The sequence below is a fragment of the Elephas maximus genome, chromosome 8 (assembly GCF_024166365.1).
Source record: "Elephas maximus indicus isolate mEleMax1 chromosome 8, mEleMax1 primary haplotype, whole genome shotgun sequence".
Taxonomy (NCBI): domain Eukaryota; kingdom Metazoa; phylum Chordata; class Mammalia; order Proboscidea; family Elephantidae; genus Elephas; species Elephas maximus.
The window spans coordinates 32,393,004-32,402,839 of record NC_064826.1 but is presented as its reverse complement, the minus strand read 5'-3'; the positions used below and the strand labels follow the sequence as shown (position 1 = coordinate 32,402,839).

At 37.5% G+C, this 9,836-nt stretch overlaps 1 pseudogene; it reads right to left on the bottom strand.

Moving 5' to 3' along the window:
• Nucleotides 1–3,533: 3,533 nt before the first annotated feature.
• LOC126081561 (heterogeneous nuclear ribonucleoprotein A1-like) lies at nt 3,534–4,520 on the bottom strand (annotated as a pseudogene).
• Nucleotides 4,521–9,836: the final 5,316 nt, after the last annotated feature.

Below are 9,836 nucleotides of genomic sequence, written 5' to 3'. Positions count from 1 at the left end.
TATCAAATATACTGCTTCTAGGTATGGCTGGCATCTGTCTCTCTCCCAACCCCATAGCACCTTCCTACAGAATCAAAGCCTATTTTCTACAATCCCTGATAGGGACAGGTGACCCAGTAAGCAAGGTAAGCACTACAGATGAGTAAGTAAACACGAGTAAGCCCGTGCTTACCTTGCTTATTGGGTAATCCGCCCTAGGTCTAGACAACTAGCATAGTAATGATGCTGCCTTCAGAAGTGGAAATTTTGGGAATTCTGGAATGTTTTTCCCTTTAGAATGTGGCCTACAGCTGCCTTCACTGCCTCACCATGATAGTGTATGAATTCCTTATACTCTTCTGCCTTATCCTTGATAATCGTCAGTACAATTGACAATTTAGAATTAATTAAGAGAAAACTATTTGTGATGTAGCCAGCAAAGTATTAGATTGGGGATCAGGGTCTGAGTTCTACTATCCATCTCCTGTCATGTACTAGCTATTTGACCTTATTCAAGTCATATAACAATATGGCTAAGAGGATTCATTGGGCTGATGTATATCAATGGTTCTCAAACTTCGGTTTGAATTATAATCACCTTGGATGATTTTAAAAAAATACCAGCACTTGGGTCCATCTCTAGAGCTTCTGATTCAATTAAGCTGGGATGCTACCCAGTCTTTTTAAAAATCAGTTTCTTTCCTCCCCTCTCACATGCATTCTTAACCTCAGAGCAGTTCACTAATGCAAACCAGAGGCCCAAAGGTTATCAGCACAAGAGAATCCACCCAGACTGGTTTACCCCATTAAGGCAGGTGGTGAGCATCTCACAAGACAAAGGCACAAGAAAGAAATTTTGCTTGCCAACAAAACCACAGCTCAGTAGGCATTTTGGTTTGTCAGTCTCAAGCAAAATGAAAACATATTTACAATTCTATAGGGTTGCTATGAGTCAGAATCGACTCCACGGCAACGGGTTTGGTTTTCTGGTTTTTATATAAGAAGAGCAAGAATCTAACACTCTGTCTTTCTAATTTTATGTAAACACCATGGAGCTCTTTGAGAGGGATAGGTTATACATATGACTGCAATTCACAGAATGATATCCCATTCCATTTGGGTGGTCCAAGCTGGTAGGGCCCCATCTTACCCAAAAGGTAGGTCCTCAAGCCAGTATGTAAGGCAAAGCGTGTGTGTGTGTGTATGTGTGTGTCCATTCTGCTCATTTTATAACTCAGGAGCGATTAAGTTTAGGATCCACCCTGTGACCTCAGCTGATCAATTGATTTTATTATACTAGATTATATTATGGAAGATGATTAGGTTATATCACGTTAGATTATATTATGGAAAGTAATCTGCTCTACCCAAAGCTAACTAATTTAATCACATGTAACTAATCCATGACAGCAACTAGTGTTTGGCAAAACAACAGGGAACCATAACCTAGCCAAGCTGACACATAAAATTAACCATCATACATATTAATCTACTTGTTGGTGTTCAAAAATTACAGGAGTTAAAATCCTTTCTCTTAATTTTGAAACATGATCCATGATATTTTTCATGCGGAGCCTGTATCAATTGTGAAATTTATCTTTCTATCCTGAGGTCCCTCAATTCATTTCCTATCATAAAATATTTATGATATATTTTTCTATTACTCTCACAATTTTTAAAAACATTTAACAAATCAATCCATTTGCAATTTTTCGGTATAGGATGTAAGGTATGTACCTAACTTTTTTCCAAATTCATTTACTGAATTATTTACTCTTTTATTTGAAATAATATTTTTATCATTTACAGCTCTGAGCTTTTTTTTTTTTTTAATAGTTATTTGGTTCCCTTGATGTATCTGTTTATTCTTGCAGTAGTACCACACAATTTTAATTATTGTCATTTTAATATAAATATTGATATCTGATAGGAAAAGTCCCATTCTAATTCTTTTTCAAAATATTTTGGGAATTTAAAATTAAAAAAATTTTTTTTTTATTCTTCAATAATTCTTATATTGCTATGCTTAATTTTTTTGGAATTTTATTAGAATTATAGCTTTATAGTTGACATTTTAGTTGACAATGTTAGGTCTTTTTATGGTAGTCTCTCTGTTTATTCAAAACACCTCATTTCTATTAAGTTTTATAGCTTTTTTCTTCTAGTTCTGCACAGTTATTATTGTATATTCCTAAGTATTTTTATTGTTATTATGAGCAATAGAATCTTAACAAGTTTCCTTACCTCCAGTCTAAGCCTTCCCCACATCTATACCTACAAATCTATTCTCCTTCTTTTGGATTGATTGAAGAGTTTAAAAATTATTCCTCTACCAGATAGGAAATTATGCATTTTTGTTGTTGTTTAAATGGTTATCATTAAAATTTTAACATGTATATATAATTATGTCTAAAAAAAAAAAGTCTAAAGTTTATCATTATTTCTCTTCTCCTTCTAAAACAATATAAGAAACTTAAAATGCTTAAATTTGATCACTCAACTCCCATCCCAAAATTGTTGCCAGTACTTTAGTTAATCTTGTTTTGTGCTAACAGAAATTACTAATTACTACAGTTATTTTTGTATACTCATTACAGTTTAAATTTAAGTGTATGTTTACAAATTTCTTTTCTCATCACTCCTTGCATCTCAGTCCTTTCTTTTGGAATATATTTCCTTTTTCCTGAAATTTCTATAGAAAAGGTCTGCTCTTCATAGACTTTGTTGTCTGAAAATGTCTTTATTTTTTACTTGTTCTTTAATGCTAGTTCATCTCAGTATAAAATTATAGACTGACAGTTATTTTCTTTCAGGGTTTTGAAAATAGTATTCCAGTGCCTTCTGGTCTGCATCATTACCTTTAAGAAGTATGTGATTATTTAGTCTGATTATTGTTCTTTTGTAGGCAATTTTTATTTTCTCTCTAGTAGCTTTTGATATCTTTTTTTTTTTTTACTCCCATCTTTCTTTGCAACGTGTTTGGTGTGGATTTATTTTACTTCTCCTGCTTGGAATTTAAGTTTCTTGAATCTGACAGTTTATATCTTTCACCCATTCTAGAAAATTCTCATCTTTCCCATCTTCTCTCTCCTTTCTTTCTGGAACTCTTATTATAAGACCTGTGATGGACCTACTCATCCTATCCCCCATGGCTCTTAACCTATTTAATATTTTCTATTTCTTTATATCTCGGGCAGTATTCTGGATAATTCCTTTAGCTTTATCTTCCACTTCATTAACTCGCTCTTTAGCTATATCTATTTCTCTGTTCACCACCTTCATGGAGGTTTTTTTTTTTTTTTAAGATACATTTATTCAGCCTCATGATCAGACTATCATATTTAGCAACCAACAACATGGATGCAAAAAGGAAAAAAAAAAACTACATCAAAACTGTTTGTTGGGATGCTTTGCACTTTCTACAGAACAGAAAACTAAAATAACTGTCATACGGTTAGCTGCAAATACAGACATTGTTTTTTGCCCATAAGGAGCATTGTCTAAAACATGTCTTCTTGGTAGCAGCTAGGCCCTACCACTGTTCTTGGCTGAGTTCACAAATCTGTTGTAACCTGTAGCTTTCCTGTTACTTCTCTGGCTCTCCAGCTAAGCTTTGTTTCATAAAACCTTATGCCACTTGTGTAGCTAGTGCTGCTACTGGAACCTCCATATTCACCTTGGTTTTGTGGTTTGGCAAAGTATTGGCCTCCACCATCCTAAGAACCACAGTTTCTGTCTCCAAAGTTTCCTTCCTTCCTTAGTCCTGAATTTGAAAATTAATCATTGTAATTGCCAAAGTCGTTGTAGCTTCTACCTACTCCAAAATTTCTTCTCTTATTACCAAATCCATTATAGCCATCCCACTGCCACCATATCTACCACCACCATCACAGCCACCAAGACTGCTGAAGTTCCCTCCGTGACTGAAATTGTCATTCCCACCAAAATCACCTCCACAACTATTACCTAAGTTTTTAGTACCACTTTGACTGGGATGAATCACTGGCCATCATCCCATGCTTAGATAAGACACTCCTTACTTCATAGTATGGTATTTCTGAATGACAATCCTAACCAAAGAGTCATGGTCACCAAAAGTTATGAAAGCAAAATCTGTCACTGCCTCAATCAGCAATGATTTCAGTCACTTCAATCTTCCTATACTGCTCAAAATAACCTGTTACCTGATGGTCTTCAGTGTCTTCCTTAGTGCTACCAACAAAGATCTTTTTCACAAGTTAGTGAGCAACTGGTCTTTGAGATCTCTTGAGACTGCCCTCTTTGGTTCTACACCTCTTCCATTTACTTTGTGTGGCCTCACATTCATGACTGCATCCACTTTCTCCACAATGACGTATGTGGCAAACTCAAAAGCCTCTTGAGTGCCTGGTGCTTGGATCACCTATTACCACACAGTCTGTGAGCATTCTCCATTGCTCAAAATGGCTCCTCAGATTCTCATTGGTTGTTTCAATGCTCAAACCTCTGATAAAGAGCTCCTGGAGCTGTTTGGGTTTTTTGGGAAACTCTGAGTTGGACATGATGGCAACAGGAGGAAAGACTTTAACAATGTTTCTAATGTCCAGAGGTAGAAAATCACTGAACTTTTGATATCAGTTGTTTTATATTTAATTTCTAGATTTTCTTTTTAGCTCTTTTTCAAATATGCTTAATTTTTTTTCCTTTAAGTATCATGTACCTCATTCATGTTTATTATTCATTTTGGATTTTCTTTTATCATTCCTCAACAGTTGTTTTTTGTTCTATGTGTAATAATTCTATTTATTGAAATTTTGGGAAGTCTAATTGTGTGTTTTGTTGTTTCTGTGACTCTTGATCATGGTGGCTTATTTTGTGGCCTGTTTTGTAATTTTGGATTGTGAACGCAGGTTAGGTGAAGCTTTAACTGTTAGAATCCTCTGAAGTTTGGTTGAGAATATGACTCTCAAAGAAGCTGTGCTCTTACATCTGCTAGGCACCTCAGTTTGGGACTGCTTTTGTCCTTAGGTTAAATTTCTTGGCTACGCAATTCCTAGAGCATACAAGCTGGGTAAATTCTAACACCAAACTAAGGTGAGGAGAGGTTGGTAACTGTAAATGGTCAGAAGACACATTTTTTACTATTTCAATCCCATGTCACAACAAACTGGTTCCTTGTTGATTTCCTGTGCTGCTGAAAGATTTTTCCGTTATTGAGTGTATAGTCCTTTGAAGATTTTGACTTTATGTGGAAGGAATGTGATATGTCTTAATTCTAATTCCCCTCTTCAAGAAGGCCTACATGGCCTTTAACACCTAAACTTCTATATAAGAATATTAATAAACCTCCACTGGGGCATCAAAACTTGGGTTTTCAGTCTCTTGTTAATTTTTGATCCTTGGATCTTTCCTGTATTTGAAGGTGGGAGTAGGGGGAGTTCACTTAACACATTTCAAAAGATGCTTTTTTTTTTTCATCTTACTCAGAATTTCTAGCTGTTTCGAAGCAGGAGGCTTCTTTTTTGGACACTCTGCCATATTACCAATAGAAGTCTAATTAATTTAATTTATTTTATTCAATGCCATTCCCTCAACACTGGGAAAAAATATTTGGCAGGTGGTAAGTTGGGCCAGATACTTGTTAAATAAATAATTGTTGAATTAAGGAATAAACTCGACTTACATCCATTTTAAAATAAAATTTCAGACAATAGGGTCTTAACCCCCAGACAGAAGTACTAAGGGTAAGAATTTTAAGCCCCACTTAAAGACTATGAAAGGAAAATGACATTTGGGGGTGCATTTTTCCCCCACATGGGTGTCAATATAACCTATCTACCAAATGATCTGATTCTGCTATAGCTGGTATAAGGAAAAATGCTCATATGTCCAAGAAATAGAAAAATTGCTTTTGGACATCATCTCACACTATTCATTGCTCCAAAAGGATGAATCACATTCTAGGCAGGATTAAATTGCCTAGATTTTATTTGCTTATTTATTTCAAGTTCCACCTTCTCCATGAACTCACATTTCTTAGCAGCTTTCTCACAAAGTAAAATGCATATCCGGGGACAGCTGGGTTTTTTTTCCCCCATTATTAATAAACATGAGTGTAAAGCCACACACTTTTAGAATGGTTGTAATAAAAATTCTCCACCCTCTCCCCTGATCCATCTTTTAAGATTCCATTTAGACAAAAATTCTCTCTTTTGCTCTCCTATACCCCTCAGATATTTACGTAAGAACTTATCCTCAGATCCCTTACTTTCTAAAGAAGAGACTTTCTGTTTACTTATTTGGCATTATCAGAAACAATTTCAGCCATAGGTTGGACTAAGCTAGGGTCAACTGGAGATCAACTGGAGGTCAGTGCCAGGAACCTGTATTACTCCGGCCTTCCTGGACTATATTTAGATCAGAAAGTAGGAAATCTACTTAGAAACTCTACCTAATTATCTAACATTAGATAAAACTTCCCAGTTTGCTTTATGATAGATAAGACCAACCATACTTCATGTTTCCCGACACGTCTATAAGTTTATTGTACTGTGGGGTCTTGTGTGTTGCTGTGATGCTGGAACCTATGCCACCTGTATACTGAATATACCATGAATTGCCAAAAGAACAAACAAATCTGTGTTGGAAGAAGTACAACCAGAATGCTCCTTAGAAGTAAGGATGGTGAGGCTACATCTCACATACTTCGGACATGTTATAAGGAGGGACAAGTCCCTGGAGAAGGACATCATGCTTGGTGGAGGGTCACTGAAAAATAGGAAGACTCTCAGTGAGATGGACTGACACAGTGGCTGCAACAATGGGCTCAAGCATAACGATTGTGAGGATGGCGCAAGACCAGGCAGTGTTTTGTTCTGTTGGACATAGGGTCGCTATGAGTTGGAACCAACTGGACGGCACCTAACAACAACTTTAAAAATATTGTTTTATTGTCTGGCTTACATTGTTTCTATTGAAAAGTCAACTGTTCGACTTATTGTTGATTTTAGGGGGTATTTTCGCCAAGAGTCGGAAACGACTCGATGGCACTAGTTTTTTTTTTTTTTTTTAAAAATAAAGGTGCTTTGTTAAATGTATAATTAAAAGTCACATTTTTGTACAGTTCTGTGCGTCTCTACATATGATTTGCTGTCTGGATTTCATATAAATGAAATCAGAAATCATAAAAATCCTTGCAATCTTCATTTTTGTTTGGAAAATATGGTCACTGAACCAACTAGGTCATTTTTAGTAGCCCATTGGACGGAATATTTCTCACTGAGTTTTAATCAGAGGGAGCTTTGGTATACTAGAAAAGACACTGGAGTGGGTGTTAAAAGACAAAGATTTCATCCAGCCTCTGCCTCTTATGAGCTTATAAGCCTCTTATAAGCCCTGGTGGCTCAGTGGTTAAGCACTAGGTTGCTAACCAAAAGGTTGATGGTTTGAACCTACCAGCCACTTCACGGGAGAAAGCTATGGCAGTATGCTCCCATAAATATTACGGCCTTGGAAGCCCTATGGGGTAATTCTACTCTGTCCTATAGGCTTGCTATGAGTTAGAATTGTCTTGACAGCAACATGTTTGGATTTTTGCGGGGGCAGGGGCATTTTATACCTTGGGGAAATTACTCAATCTCTCTAAAACTTGCCTTGTCTCAAAAACGGGGATAATCCTATCTGTATCTAAGTGTGGCTCTGCGCAAGGGCATGTCTGGAAACGCAACAGTAACTAAAACAGACATGCCCTTGCTCAGAGCCTTCTGGAAGAGCTAACACCTAATACTCATACTTTTCCTTTGCAAAGCATTTTCACATGCATGATTGATTTAGTCCTTAGGGCCACACTTATTCATTCACCAAGTCTTTACTGAGCATCTCCTGTTGAATGAATAAGTATTTTTCCTGGAAGATGAGTCAGTGTCTTGCTCACATTGCAGTCCGAACCATGAAGTTTCTTCTGTTTTCTCATCAATAAATGTAGAGGCTGCAATAAATTATGTGTCAGGTTCTTTCCAAATATGACAGGAATCCTTGCCCTCAGGATTCTGGAAGTTTCCTGTCACCTCACAGCTCTGTTGAAGCCCCATATCCAGATAACAGGACAACACAAAACTCAGAAACTGTTTAATTATCTGTCTACAATATACAAGCCAGAGGGACCATCTTGCCCTAAACATTCAATTTGGAAAAAATAAAATAGCCAGTGAATGAATGGTTAATAGCCAGAAGAAGCATTCAAATTCAGTTGACTGTATAGACATAGTCTACTAATTCTTACTCCAGTTACTAAGCCCTGTAGGAGAGGAAAATTTCTCATGTGTGAATCATGATTCTAACAAAATCTCCAAGGGCTGGTGTAAATACTTTAAAAAAACTCAAGTGCTTATTATTTCACGAGAGTTACTGGGAAGATAAGGCACTGTTTATAGTTACAGCAATATGTAGGCAAATTAAACCCATCCTCCCTTCTCCTAGTCGTACTCTTGGGCTGGGAGCATTTGTCTTAAGTATGAATCCAAAATGATGACTCGGAGTTCAAGGCTTTCATGAAATCTTCATTACTATTGGAGAAAAATGACCAAGGGGCAGATGCCAATGTTTATGTGGGCTGGTAGACTTGTGGAGATTTCCAGTTTTCTGTATTTCCTACTAGTTGTTCGGCTGGTGTGCAACCTCCACCTGTAATATGAAGCCCCTAAACATTCACAGATGGGTTCACAAAGTTCCCCAGCCTCTGCTGAAGTAACCAGTGTGAGCAATCCAGCTGAGAGGATACTGGATGTATCTTCGTCATTTAATTATTTGAATTGGGTTTATGGGCAGTAATGTGATGCCTCTCATTTGTGGAACTTAGGAAAGCCTGTGATGCTATTAAAATAGGGGTGGGTGGACGGCCTGGGGAAACCCAGGGCCAGTGATTCAATTACAGGGGCTTTCACAGGGTCAGTCACTACTCGGAAATTACAACATCAAGTTAAGAGTCCAAAAGTAGTCTAAATGTTACATTGATCGTGTTGATCAGAGTTTAATCATGCTATTATCTTGAAGTGGATAATAGCATAAAGGAACACATGAAGAGCTATTTGTTCGTCCCAGCAGTTCTCATCTGATCTGGACTTCTTTGGGCAGCATAAACTATAAGGTCAGTCTGGCCCATGAAAAATTGTCAAGTAAAAGAAGACAGCTTTCTGATTCCTTCTGGAAGCCAGTTGTCATCTGCCCCAAGTTCTCTAGTCAGCTGAGAGCATAATAATACCTTTTTGTCTTGCCTATCACCCCTGACTTGTTTCAGTCTACACTCTACCTCATCTTACCCCCAGCAGGTGCTGTCCCTCTCCCACCCTTTGTTGGCCCAGGGGTGGAGTCTTGGGTGATGCAGTTAAGCACTCAACTACCAACTGAAGTGTTGGTAGTTCACACTGACCCAGAGGAACCTCAGAGAAAAGGCCTGGTGATCTATTTCTGAAAGATCATAGTCTTGAAAACTGCATAGAGTGCAGTTCTACTTTTCAACACATAGGGTCATCATGAGTCAGAATTCACTTGACAGCAACTGGTGTTTTTTTTTTTTGGTTGGCCCTTGTTGGACACCACATTGATCCTTCACTTTGATAAAACATCCCCCACACAAGGCTGTGGTTACCTGAGGTAGGGGCAACTGGCAGTGGGGCTGGGGGAGTTTCAGTGAACAAAGTACATCAAAAGACCTGTAAACGACACCCATCCTGGTCTTAAAAGTCTTTGGGTAAAGCCACTGCCAGAAAGTCTCACTTTCTTCCCTTGAAACTCAGACTTTCTCCATTTTGCACAGCTCATCTTTATTATCATCCTCCTCTCTGGAGATCCTAAAGGAGCCCTGGTGGCAAAATGGTTAA